This window comes from Dermacentor silvarum, unplaced genomic scaffold, assembly GCF_013339745.2.
Source record: "Dermacentor silvarum isolate Dsil-2018 unplaced genomic scaffold, BIME_Dsil_1.4 Seq10343, whole genome shotgun sequence".
Classification (NCBI taxonomy): domain Eukaryota; kingdom Metazoa; phylum Arthropoda; class Arachnida; order Ixodida; family Ixodidae; genus Dermacentor; species Dermacentor silvarum.
In genome coordinates this window covers 18,712-33,435 of record NW_023605479.1, presented here as the reverse complement: position 1 = coordinate 33,435, position 14,724 = coordinate 18,712, and the positions used below count along the sequence as shown (strand labels likewise).

The 14,724-nt window shown below is 43.6% G+C and overlaps 1 protein-coding gene across 3 annotated transcripts in view; it reads right to left on the bottom strand.

Moving 5' to 3' along the window:
- LOC119434393 (MICAL-like protein 1) overlaps positions 1-14,724 on the bottom strand; it is a 60,973-nt gene that overhangs the window by 38,009 nt on the left and 8,240 nt on the right. The window lies entirely within an intron of this gene.

Genomic DNA, 14,724 nt, shown 5'->3' with positions numbered 1-14,724 from the left:
CCTAACAAGCCCACAAAAAATATTACTGCTGAACTTTTGGAAAGTGCCAGAAGTTGCCGGTGATGAAAGTTGGTGTTCCCGTGTGACCATCAAACAAAGTGACAAAGCGCCGAAGGCAAGGTCGCGGTTCTAAAAGACTGAAGTGACGACCGTCGGAAACGAAGAATGTTGATCGCATTACTTATGCTAGAAGCGCTTGGTGCGCCCATGTAGGACAAATAATCAACCAAAACTTCTACACTGATATGCTAAAACATTAGCACCACGCCATACGGCAGCGCCGTCCTAATTTGTTATCTGGGCAGTGGTTCTTGTTGTAACGACAACGCGAGACTCCACCCTACTGTATCACTCCAAGAATGCCAGGCCAAACACCACATTTCTGTTCTACCACATCCCCCATATTAAGCCGACCTGTCGTCATGTCCTTTTTTTCCTGGCGAAATTTATTTATTTACACATAATGCCAATCCATCATGGTATTACAGCAGGAAGGGCAAGTACACTTGTAGGATTTGTGAACAAAGCGAACATAAACACTGTATATACTCACAAGAATGTGAATGCAAAGTTTTGCAAAGCTATAGAACGACAGTATCAAGTACACCATGGTCGGTATAACGTAGAACTATTCCAAATTGGCCATTAGCCTCCGTGATAAGTCAAAACGGCGGCAGCTCTGCGCCTATGGGCGAGCGTGACGCCCATAGCACGCCCATATGGGCAGACCTGGAACCGTTTTGACCAATCACGGGGGGGGGGGGGGGGGGGGGGGGGGCTAATGGCCAATTTGGAATAAAAACAGACTGGAATAGTTTTACGTTACACTGGCCCATCACAGATTCAAGATATGGCTACAACATAAGGTTAGCATGTCAAAACCTTATGTCGAAAAATGTATTAAACCAATTAAAGGAAGACATATGGCAAACATGTGATAAACAAGATACACGAAAAGCAGCAATATGTAGCTGCTGAAAGGATCGAAGCTTTGCGAAGCTACGGCAGCGCAATACAAAATGACCTGAATAATGCGCCGAAGAGCATTCCCGATTAACCTTCTTCTGTTTGCTCTTGTGATCTCTAGAAACGGTGGCAGCCGTACGTAGATAACCGAGGGTACTACTTAGGCAAGACGTACAGTCATTTGTAAGTTGAATAAATCTTTTCTTACGATCCCAGTTCTGCAACTTTTATAACAAAGGTTGTTTTTTGCCACCGAGTTCGCGTGGACACACGTCACTGCTCTTCTGCACAAAACAACCCATAACTGCATGCTGCATCATATATGGTGCAGCAATTAATGCTTGTTTCATACAAACACACGAATGTATTTAAAGCGAAGCTTCCTTTGCGAACCCCCCTGGACTTTCCCGACCGTGGCTGCTGGCTGGGTGCTACAAGACAGCAATACAATCTCTACTACATTATACGTGTCCAGGCCGCTGACCTTGCTTTCTGCAGAATTATTCAGTGATAAAACAAATTAAACCTAAATACCCTAACTGCAACAAATATGCGTCATCAAGAGCACGATTTCCTTAACAATGCAAGCCTTCGTAACCTATTTATGCCTACTTTTCTAATCATTAGTCCTCAATCGCACGCCAACTACCTTTTTGAATGATCCCCGCGTGTTGATGGTGATTTCCCTGCCATTATGGCGCATACTTACAACGGGGGTTTGGCCGAGAAGTGGGCGGTACATTTAAAATAAATAAAAAAAGAAATGAACAAATACAACGCAATATTGAGTTGTCACATTGCGCATAGCACGTGTGCGCGAGAGAACATGCTCGCGCGCCAGTTTCCATTACACCAAATTAAGACGCAGAAATGAAATGGGTTAATTTAAAGCATTTCATTAACCGCTTCGCGAATTAGAGCTTCGCTTAACATACAATTCCAAGCTGTGCGTTGGAGCTGCATATTTTTTTTTTTTTTTCGTTGAAAATAACCCAGTATGCTGGCTGATATAGCCAGATAGCCGAGTGTGGCGCCACGTATTTCAATGTTTTTTTTTTTTTTGTTGTTTCTTTCTTTCCTGCTTGGGCTGTGTAAAAGTTCATGGAACTTACTAAGTTAAGTCTTTGGATTATTTAGATTACAATGATGTCCGTATTTACCGATAAACTACGGCATTTACCAATAATTAATGACCCGATTGCTGCCTGGTATTTAGTCGATATTGACCCTAGTATTTCCTGTGTGCTGATTTCAGCTCTAAAAAAATGAACTTTCGCGTGTACTGTGACGAGCTGCCGCCGTACATTTTTCAAGAGAAAGAAATTATTCGCAGAGTTACACTCACTATGTATTTATTGATAGACCCGACGTAGATGGCGAGTAAATATGTTATACTTTTTTTACGATTCTATTTAGGTTCGAAAAGGTTGTTTATGTGTATCATATGATACACCATGCAGTAAGTGCCTAAAACAGCGCGAATTTATTAAGGGAATGTTTAAATATTCATATGCGCTTATTTATTGCATTATGTGAGAGCGCGTTGCAATGTGGCCTAGAAAGCACTGCAATTTTTTTTTTTTTTTTTTTTTTCTGTGCGTCAACTCAGGGTAGCAGACTTCTGCGTCCGGTGGTCCCATTGCTCGGCTCGTGGCTTTGCGAGCAAATCTTGTTACAAAGGTTGCAAGGATTCAAGTCTTCCAGTGGACCAGCAGTCCCTCGTTAACGCTTTAGCCGTAGTCAAGAGTTCTGACTCCTAACCCGTGGTTGAGAAGCGACCACGGCGAAAGTTCAAACCAAAAGGGACAGTCGGCGTTGTCTTTCCGATTTGAAGGTTTACTGTCGCCACAGCCAAACTGCAGGGGGCAAAACCACTAATGGAAGAATACAGCAAAAATTACACTAAAGAGAAATAGTACAACAATCTACACTGATAAAGTATTCTTTAATAACTCTATTTTTGTTAATTTCGCCGTAATATGTTCATCATTAGGAGATAAAATGAAAGTCAAAGTTTCATGTTTTCAGTCTCGCGCAGAAATCCTAGGGCCGGTACGTCAGTGTTACGTCCCGGATTAGGTCATTTTTCAGCAAAAGTTGTTGAAGCTCGACTTGAAGTTCAGTTTTTGGGCTCTTCCGGAATACCACGCAGTCCCTATTTACCGACAATAACTTAACTAGGCACGAGCAGATGCCGTCAAAAATCTATGACGTCAAGGCGAGTTAGTGTGCGCATAGAAGGTGCGGGAACTCAGAGGCCGCGTCTCCACCATTCTCGTTTTTGTGTCTTTTCTTGCTTACAAGGGCTCCTGTCACGGTAGGAGTGGCTTATTTGGTATTGTAAAAGAGTAATTCACTAATACAGTTTAAATAAATTTACCTTTAATGCCCCTCTGCTCCACGCGGCTGCTTCACGCACTCTCGCTCTTATACCAATCGCAAGCGTTTCAGTCACAATGCATTCTCTCCAGTTATAACAAAATGCAAATGAGAGGTCCTCCCCGGAACGAGGTTTTACCACTGTTTTAGCTATAGCGCTTTCCATCATGCCAATACAGCGCTTGTGAAACTTGTGATTGCGACGAAATCCCAGTACTTACATATATACCCTATCTACTGGTCAAAACGCATTGTTGAGACAGTTCGTTCATTGTATTCATTTCATGAGAATTGGTTGAAACAGTTAGAGCATTCTGAGTAGTAGAGGATGCCGAAGAACCAAACAAATGACTGGTAAAAAAATTAGGCGTTCATTATATTTTTTTAATAACGGTACTTTACTAACCTACAGGAACTACAACATGCTAAAATTTATATGGTCATCAAAGCTGTAATAAAAAATAAATGTTAGTTTTTTTTTTTTTTCCAGCTGGATGATAAGTTCTATGGGCGGGTGAGGATTCGAAGTTTAGAATGCGAATCGAAAAATACACACTATTTGTATTTCTATTCGAAAAGAATGATTAATTATTCGGTATTTTAGAATATTCGAAACTAACCACATATTCCGTAACAACCGAATGGTAAAATCTCGTTACTGCTCTCCGTCAGCTAAATAATTTCTATCGCAAATCGTAAGTGAAACTACAAAAGTCTTCCAAACAATGCAGAAACAAAATGGATAATACAAGCTGTGCTTTCGGTAACGCGGCGGAAGCTTACATGACAGCCTGTGATTTTTAACTGATAATTTGTCCATGAAGCTCTCTTTTTTGCACGTCATTACTGGCGTGGTACCTAACTATACCGAAAATACTCCTGCTGCAAATATGAGCGTCACCGAATGAATATATCCGATACTTAATTCGTATTCTAAAAAAAAAATGCGGCAGATCCAACGAGTTAGAATCTATATACAGCGAAGCTTTGTGTGAGTCCATTAAGAGTCGAAAACGAGTTTGTATTTATTGAATGTCCGCTTAAAGTGACACGCAAGGCCTTATTTAGGCATTGCAGAGACGCTAATGCAATGCCGCCGCCGCTGCCACAGATTCGCGAAGGCGAGCTTTTTTTTTTTTTTTTAAATACGTAAGCATTCTATGGCCAGTACCCCAGCCCCATCACGCGAAACGTGTAATGCCTTGCGTCTGCACAAAAATGCGTAATTTGCAAAGCTAATACATTTAATCATTATAATAGCATAAATGTAGATGATTGGGAGCTTTATAAGCAATAAGGCACAATTTAAACCAATAAAAAATAAAAAGAGAATACTCATGGGGGATACATAGGGCTCCTTCGAAAATGCATGTGGAAGCTTATAGTAGGGGTGGACCAACTTAAATTTGGGGGTAGGCCAACAGAAATTTGCGGGTGAGTTAACGAAAATTTGTGGGTGGGCCTATTTGAAATTTGGGATGGGCTCAACTTGAATGGGGGTGGTAACTTGAATTTGGGGTGAGTGAACTTGAATTTGGGGGTGAGTGAACTTGATTTGGGGGTGATGAACTTGAATTTGGGGTGAGTGAACTTGAATTTGGGGGGATGAACTTGAATTTGGGGTGAGTGAACTTGAATTTGGGGTGTGAGTGAAATTGAATTTGGGGGGGTGAGTGAACTGCATTGGGGGGTGAGAGTGAACTTGAATTTGGGGGTGAGTGAACTTGAATTTGGGGGTGAGTGAACTTGAATTTGGGGGTGAGTGAACCTGATTTTGGGGGTGAGTTAACTTGATTTGGGGGTGAGTGAACTTGATTTGGGGTGAGTTAACTCAAATTTGGGGGTGGGCCAACTTGAAATTTGGGGGTGGCCAACTTAAATTTGGGGGTGGCCAACTTAAATTTGGGGGTGGCCAACTTGAAATGGGGGAGGAGGTAAAGTTAAATTTGGGGGGTATGCTTACACATACTTAGGCAACTCCAGTGGAGTTTCTGCAATCTTTCTTCTTTTCCCGCACGACCGGCGCCGCCGCTGCTGCAGGATGGATGGATGCTATGATCGTCCCCTTTGAAATGGGGAAATGGGTTGCGCCACCAAGCTCTTATTCTTATTTTGCCTAATGTCCTACCTATATTTTTGAGAAAACACACATACAAAATTCCAAGCATGAATTTTTTATAAAACCATTGCTAGCAAACAGGCCCGTAGCCAGGATTTTTTTTCCGGAGGGGGGAGGGGACTTGCTGAAGGCCTTGACTATTTGAAGAAAGCAGCTATTTTTGAGTAATTATTTTCGGTAAAAATCGAAGCATGTAAATTATGCGACTTTTTAAAACTTACGCACGGGCCATGCGCAGAGTTGTGGCTGAAGAAAGGGAGGGGGGGGGGGGCGGAAGGGTCGCAGTGGCGGCAAAGTCGGGAGCACAGCCGCCCTCTGGGCCGGTATTTTGTAGCGATGCGTTATGCTTTATTCTATACTAGTCTCATACACCGCTCACGGCCGGCTGATCCCGTTGATAACGTGAGCGGACCGTCGCTCTGACCACTGACCAAGCACGAAAAGGCATTAGCATCGGAAAGGCATCGCTACAAAATACCGGCCCTGTTTATTGGGCGCCAAAAGTCGAATGCGGCGTCCTCTGCCTTTTGTGGCGCTCCGGGTGTTCGGTCGATGTACTCAGCGCCGTAGGACAATGAGCACGGAAAGATAAAAATTTCGGGGGGGGGGGGGGGGGGGGGGGGGGGGGCAACTATGTTTTTGTACGCCTGCGTTGTTTGCGGTCTCTCTACGTTTCTGCCACCAAACCTCCAATCGCCTCTCACTAATCTCTACTGCGGACATGTTTACTTTCCCCCAGATATCTCTGAACCCAAAGGCTTTAAGGAGGCCAGAAGAGCCTAAACTGGCAGCTAGGTAGATATCGCATTCTAATAAAAAATGTTCCATTTTTTCCTCGAGGTGTGTTGAGCGTATACGCAAGCGCGTCACAGTTTGCACGATCTCGCAGATTTGTAAGAGATCACGAAATATAGGCACGTCCCTTTGATAAATGAGTGTGCAAGGTCACCCGTGGCGTACACGCGTCCAGCTGTCAAGACATCACAAGCACTAAATTATGAGGTTTTACGTGCCAAAACCGCGGTCTTATTATGAGGCAAGCCGTAGTGGGGGACTCCGGATTATTTCCGACCACCTGGGGTTCTCCAACGTGCACCCAATGTATGGTACACGGGTGTTCTTGCGGTTCGCCCCCTCTAAATGCGGCCACGTCACGGCCGGTATTGAACCCGCGACCTTTTAAAAGGCTCCTTCACCGAGCCATATAGCAAATTTTGGTTATGCGCTGAAAGTTGTTACGTGCCCTCTAAAGGTGTGCTCTACCGCAAGATATTTTTCAAATTCGTTCATTAATAACAGAGATAGAAATAACTAAATGCTGCGAACCCACGATTTCAGAGGCGAGCGCCACCGCCAACATAGACACCCTCCACTTTCCCCGCCTAGTCTCCGCAAGCGAAATTCCTTCACTGCCATCTCCCATACCGGAGCCGGAGGATCAGTGACGAATATATACGTCCGGGGCCCCCGCCTTCTATTTTTAACAGCGGAACTGTTCTCAGTAGAGCGTGCGCCGTCACGCAGGAGCAGAACCGAAGAGGTCTCGTGACCCGCTCGCCGGGAAGAGAGGAGCCGACCAATCCGAGCGCGCGCTGGGGAGGAGGAGGAGAGATGCCGGGGTATAGTAGCAGGTGTTTGCTCCGCGCGCTCTTCGGAAACATGCGCGACATTCGCAGAAACGGAACGACCACAACTCCGCTGTTTTGACAGATTTCACTTTGTGGAAGTGGCTGCATTTCTCTCTCGCGTTTTTGCTGAGTGGCGCACTTCCAATGGCGGTATAGGCTCCCTTCAATGGTCAGGCGGCGCAGCAATCGGCTCAGCCGTCAGCGCCGCCGTGTCAGTTCCGCAAAACACCGAGGCGGCCACTTCTACGAAGGCATGCTTCTGCGGCGCTCGTTTGAAACTAGTCGTGCGTTCTAAATTGGGGTTTTTAAGGCAATTGAAAACATTGAGGCCCATTTTCGACCACCGACACTCGAGAAAGGACGTCAACTTTAGGACAACAACCATGTATTTTGTGTCAAAAGAGTAAACAGGACGGACATCGCAGCAAAGTTCTTGTCACGACAAATAAAGCACATTTACGACGTCGAACTCAAAGTAAGTGAACAAATAAATAATTTATTCCGCTTAAGGGGGCAAATACGGCCGTAGACGTTTTTCAACTTTCATTTGTATCTTCAGTATACTTCGAGCGTGCCTTGCTTATCACATTTGTCGAGGTTTTGGCGAGTTGGAAGGTAACTTGAATTATTCTTTATGGCGGTTTTTTGTCCGTTGACAAAGTGCCTCGAGCATATTCTGGTGTTGTCATTCGGGCTCCAGTGTGAGAGGTCATCATCGCTGAAACGTAACAGAGAGCAATCAGCTGACACTAAGCAACACCTGAACAAATGTGTGCTAGCGTGCGCGAGAGAAGTGCTATTTTGCGAATACTCGATGTGTGCTGCGGTGCACTCCAGCCTTAGTTCTGTTGTTCTAAACGCCAGAAAACGTCGGCATGAATGAGCCCGTTTCAGCAGTCGCGTCTTGATCCAGGCGCAGAAAGGAGCTGCACGTTGGCTTATTAATGCACAACAAGAACTACAGTGCGTACAAAGGTCCAACGCGGAGCGCTTACGAAGCTAGATTTGACACATATACCACTGCGCATTTGTTTTGGAGCGCGAATAGCTCAACAATTATCCAAACCAATTTACAACAGCGGGAATCAGATCACGCGTGTTTATGCAGTTGTCGCTTTATTGTGCGTTTTCATGGATGCTGCCTTGTGTTTTTTTTTTAATTTTTTAATTTTGCGTTTGCGTCATAGTTCAACAGAAATTCGCAAGAGCGACTCTTACTTGACGGCCCGAACCACGACGATCCACCTTCAGCCACCGGGTTTCTCCCCACAGCCTTGAAGGGAAGCGGCACAATTTGATGCCGACATCCCCTTCGCGGTTGTGAAATACCTAAGCAGCACAGTATATGCGCATGTTCTTTTTGTTCACACTTCTCACGGAGGAGCTGCCGAGTGGTTGCGGTGAATCCATTGAAAACTCTGAAAAGGAAGCTTTCAGGCGCGCCTGAGCGCCATACGGACCAAGGTGAAATGGCAGTGAGGGCCTACTCGCGAGTGCTCACCGCCGCTGCTAGGTGGGGCAACATGTACAGCCAAACTGCATTGCAGGGTGCCTATTGCGCGCGAGCTGTTGCGTTCGTCTCGTTTAGCACAGCGGACGATTTTGCGCGCTCTGCACTGGAACACATGATTCGCGGTATAAGTTAGTGCCACAATCACGAGCACTGAGGCAGGCGCAAGAGGATGAAAGAACATGATCGCGGCGCTGGAACACGGTAAAAAATAACATTGTGAAACCAGCTGTCTGATTTGCGAAGCTACTGCTCCCGCATAGGATGAGCTATGGCTAGTATTGACGCCAAATAATCTGCATATTTTTTTTTGCGTGATCTCACAGAAATTGGGAACTATGAGCCAGGTGCATATTTTGTATATTTCAGATTTTTTAAAACTCTCAGTAGTTATACTAAAAATAACAAATTATTACTTTCATTCATGTTCCTTGAGGTGCTTCGTCGAATTTTCCCATACGAATTCTGACTGTCTGAGCAATTATTACTGCTTTACATACATTCAAAACGCCAGTGATCAGGCTACAATTTTATGTATCGCGGTATACATTACGACTCCTACGTCTTGAAATAGAACGTTAAAACATAAAATCACTGAAAATGGGCAAATTTCTAGCGGTATATAGGGTGTTCCAGCTAACGTTAGCCAAGCTGTTTAAAGGGGAAAGAAAACGATTTAAAAAACACGGTGCAAGATACGATTTTAAGACCTACGGCGTTCAGTCGTCAGACCTCTCACCGTATAGGTCTTATAGTCGTATTTTGCACCATGATTTTTGTATCTTTTTTTAATTTTCTTTGAACAGCTAGGCTAACGTTAGCTGGGACACACGATATATATATATATATATATATATATATATATATATTATAATACAGGGTGTTTCAGCGAACACTTTCATAATTTATTTAAAGTTGCCTGTGGCAGATAGCCCAATTCTAGTTAATGAGCTGGTCTAGTCGAAGAGGCGGACATTGCTTGCGCAAGAAATTGAAATACATAATGAATTAATTAACAAAAATGACTAATTAAGTTTTTATCTAATTACCTAATGGCCCATATTGCAATTTACAAATTGTAGCCGTGGAGTTTGCAAGGCGGATCCACTTGGAACGAATTCTTAGGATGACCTCAGTTTCGAGATATTAATTCCCGAAATTTGCGGAGAAAGGCATTGGCGTTCCAGTTAATTTTGTGCTTCAATGCATAAAGCGACGTTTTCTTAAGAAACTAACTGGAACGCCAGTGCATTTCTCCGCAAAGTTCGGGAATGAATATCTCGAAACCGATGTCATCCCGAGAATTCGTTTCAAGTGGATCCACCTTGCGAACTCCACGGCTACAATTTGTAAATTGCAATATGGGCCATTAGGTAATTAGTTAAAAACTTAATTTGTGCGTTTTTGTTAATTAGTCGATTATGCATTTCAATTTCTTGCGCAAGTAATGTCCGCCTCTTCGAGTAGAACAGCTCATTAACTAGAATTGGGCTATCTGCCATGGGCAGCCTTTCAGAATTTTTCAAAGTGTTCACTGAAACACCCTGTATATATATATATATATATATATATATATATACCTTCTCCTTCAAAAAACCTTCTACCGCTATCTGTAACTGTAACCGATCCGGTCGTATCAATTCTTCGCTGCTTTTTTTTTTCACCAATACTCTAAACGTCCTAGCTTATCTCGACTGCTGACTGGCTAATGCCTCCGTGTACATTTTAAATCCAAGTGCTCCTGGAAGCTGTCCGTTACCTATGGTTCTCACTGGGTGAATTCCTTCACATTCCATTAGGATCAGCTGAGTGGCGTCCGGATTTTTGCTGCAGCATACACATGCCTCATCTAGTTTTGAATATGTTTTTGTCATATAATAGTATGTCATACAATATATATATATATATATATATAATATATATTATATAATGAATATAGAATGTTTTTTTTGTCAAATAGCAAGGCACTGCCCTTTGTGTTATCGTACATATCCCCCCCCCCCCTTCTAATGTCTTTCTTCTAATTCTTGTAAATCACCATGGTCCTCTCTGTTTCCATTCTTTACATCCCCCAATTCCATTCTCTGTTTCTCTCACTTTCTTTCTGATGACTTCTGGTTGTCTATTTACAGTTTCAATTACCCTGTACTTGGTTGCCAACTTTTTTGACCTCTTCGTCCATTCTGTGTACACGCTTTTCAGGTACAGAACCGTTCTGCATGCGCAGCGAAGAATATTGTTTTGAGCTAAATAACGCTCTTGCAATGTCTTTTTACGGTGGAAACTCTATATGTCTACCCTCCCATAGATTTTTCTATGTCCGCGCCTCAAAAATCCTGCGACCTCTGTGAGGAGGCAAGGCAAACCAGTAAGGCATGTGCTGACACCTGGCGTAGCAAGAGCAAAGCTAAGAAACCACCCAATACATAGAGTTTCATACAATAATTACTAGAGTGAAACCTGGCGCTAGTGTCTACGGGAGCTGAAATCGGGTCCGTTCAGCCAGCATGGGAAATACGGGAAGTACATGGATTTGCCCAAACTTCCTCCTTCTGGCTTGAAGCATCTCTCTTCGACTTGGTAAATTCGGCATTTTCAACAAAGTACTAGGTAATAATTAAACAAACATTATTAAAATCATCCGCCGGCAGGACTCAACCACAGGACCTCTAGCACCGAATTCCTAAGCCCGAGATTGAAATCATTACGCCAAGGAGGCATGCATCCATAAGCGGCATAGAGCGCCCTTACGAATTTGTTGCGGGCAAGGCAGCGTCTCGAGACGCTTCGCGCGTTTCAATTTGGACACCTCGACAGGTCGAGCCGCTATTAGCAGTGATTGTACTCGTACGTGTTCGCAGAGTTGTGCGTTGCCAATAAACGTCCATTTTCGCAATTACCCAGCGCAGTGATATTTGTGTAGTTCTTTTACAGCTCCGCTGGTAGCCCACATTCGCAGAGTGTAATGGCTGCGATTTTTCTTGTGCGGTTTCAGTGCCGCAGCTATACAGAACACATGTTTTAGATGCGAAGCAGCTTATGGTCGGGGCTATGTCACTCCCTCCCTTCATCCATCCGCCGTGCGGCGTCCACACCCGCACTGCGTAGCACTGCGCATCCTCCCCCCTCTCCTCTCCTTGTCTCATCTCCTCTCCTCTCCGACGTTCCTCTCCTCTCCGGATTGCACAACGAGTGGCAACACCCGCGGCTCCGCGCGCGATAATGCGAAGTAGCTTAGGTTAGAGGCGCGACGGTAGGCGCTGCATACTCCGCTGGGGGGCGCCACTGTAGCTCGCGGTATAATGACGTGCGCGCGCGCTCCGCTCCTCTGATGCTCCTCCCGCAACGCCGCGGTACAGTAGGCACTGTAGCCGCGGTGAGTGCCACGGACAGCGCCAGCGTCAACGCCAGTGTCAGCGCCGTGGACAGCGCCGCGGAGAAGAGGGCTCGAGCCGCTGCCACGAAACGGCAGCGGCGACAGGCCGATCCCGAACTTCGGGCTCGCGAAGCCGGTAGCTACGTACCTCAACCTAACGGAAACGACGAACTGAAAACTAATGGGAACTTGAGTCGACCCCATGGCTGCTTCGCATACTACTCAGGGTTCCACTAGGGGAAGATGGTGTAATTTTTTTTTGTCCGATGGATCCTATTGCTATCGATTCTGCAGGTATTCAAAGTTTAAGCCAGAAACTTGAGTTGTCCTCTAGCTGCGGCATTGACGAAATCATCGTGAAATTTCTCAAAAATACTACAATGCATTCTTCAATAATATTATCTGAAATCTTCACGCAGTCCCTCCAGTGTTCCACCCTTCCTAACGACTGGAATTTGGGGAAGGTGATCCCTATATTTAAATCCGGTAACACGCATTCCCCCATAAATTAGAGCGATATCTACAACATGTGTCCCCCGTAATTGCTCGAGTATGTAATTTTGACTAATCTAATAAAAATTTTTGGAATCTAACTCACTTTTAGCGACTTTCAGCATGGCTTCCGCAAGAACTACTCGTGTGAAACGCATCCTCTATCTTCCACCCATAAAGCAATTTCATCTTTAGATCATGGTTTGGAGGTTGATTGCATATTTCTAGATTTCTCCAAAGCGTTTGACAAAGTGTCTCATAAGTTACTACTCATTAATATGAGCGCACTAAATATTGACCCTAACATCTTAAAATGGATTGAGTGTTTTCTGACTAATTCCATTAATGTGTCGGCTAATAATAGTTCCTTTTCCCCCTGCGCTGTTAAATCTGGTGTTCCTCGGGGTTATATGCTCGGTCCTCTGCAGTTTTTAATTTATATTAACTACCTACCTAACAGCCTTAACTTCTCTATAAAATTATTCACTGATGACTGCGTCATATCTCACCCGATAACCAATAAAAACGATTTTTCTGTTCTTCAATCTGATCTTGACACCGTATCTGAGTGGTGTAACAATGACTAATGAAACTGAACACAACCAAATGTAAGATCATGACTATTTGTCACCTCTCCGCCCCTTGCAGTTCTTTCGACTACCTTATTAACCGAGCTAAATTAGATCGTGTGTCATCTTACAAGTACCTCGGAGTACAAATAGCCAGTAATATTTCGTGGTTTCATCACATAACATACATTACCAACAATGTTAATCGTTCGCTGGGATACCTTCGTAGAAATTTTAAACCAAGCCCCTGCAAAATCTTAAACTACTGTTATATGAAACAATAATTCGACCTAGGCAAGCATATGCAGCAGCGATATGGGATCCTCATCTAAACACTCTCTAGTTGACTCATTAGAATCGATCCAAAACTGAGCGGCAAGATTTATCTTATTAGATTGTAACCGAACTTCAAGCGTCACCTCAATGAAATGTTCCCTTGGCCTTCCTAACCTGATAACGTGAGACGTTTTTCGCCTTTCCCTCATTCATAAGATTTATATTTTCACAATCCCATCCTTCGGGCTGAGTTTGTCTCAGCACCATCCTATACTTACCATCACGCGTGGACCATCCCAACAAAGCAGCCCTTCCTCTTTGTCACACTAACTTTTTCTTACATTCATTCTTACAAAAGACCATCTAATACTGGAATCATCTTCCCGCCTCTGTTGCTGATACAGAAGATAGCAAGTCTTTCAAGCATGAATCACGCTTCTATTTTCTAATTAGACGTACTTAATTTTTTGGATGTAATCAGGTGTTTTTGACTTCCTTTGTTTCGTTTTATTTATTCTATATCACCATTTGTTCTACTACTTCGTGTATATTACAACGTATATTAGGATGTATATTAGAATGTATTACGATGCATTAGGATGTAATTTTTTTGTTTTGTTTTGTTTGTTATACTATTTCACTACAATGTAACCACCCCCTCTGTAACGCCCTATGGCCTTGACTGTATTCCAATAAATAAATAACTAAACTTCCAATCCCGACAAGATATCCGATTTTAAGCTTAAAATGGCATTTGCGAACGTTAGCGCTGGCACCATTATTCCACGCACCACCTGATACTTATTATGGCTACTAGATAACGATGATGATGGTGATGATTTAATGGCGTCCCCTTTGAAACGGGGCGGTGACAAATAGTCACCTAGACTGCTTGATTTAGTCATGTATACTATACATGTTGTTTGTCTAGCATTTTTGTACACCTCTCGTTAATCTTTTTCTAATTTTTTTTCCAAATCTACCTAGTACCGCTACCAGTTAGTTTCTTAACAAAACATCGCTTTATGCATTGAAGCAGAAAATTAACTGGAACGCCAATGCATTTCTCCGCAAAGTTCGGGAATGAATATCTCGAAACTGGTGTCATCCCGAGAATTCGTTCCAAGTGGATCCGCCTTGCGAACTCCACGGCTACAATTTGTAAATTGCAATATGGGCCATCAGGTAATTAGTTAAAACTGAATTAGTAAACTTTTGTTAATTATTCCATTATGCATTTCAATTTCTTGTGCAAGTAATGTCCGCCTCTTCGAGTAGACCAGCTCATTAACTAGAATTGGGCTATCTGCCACAGGCAACCTTAAATAAATTTTGAAAGTGTTCGCTGAAACACCCTGTATAAGAATCTCAACTCTCCAGAAAGAGACGTAGCACTCAACTCGCAAGGA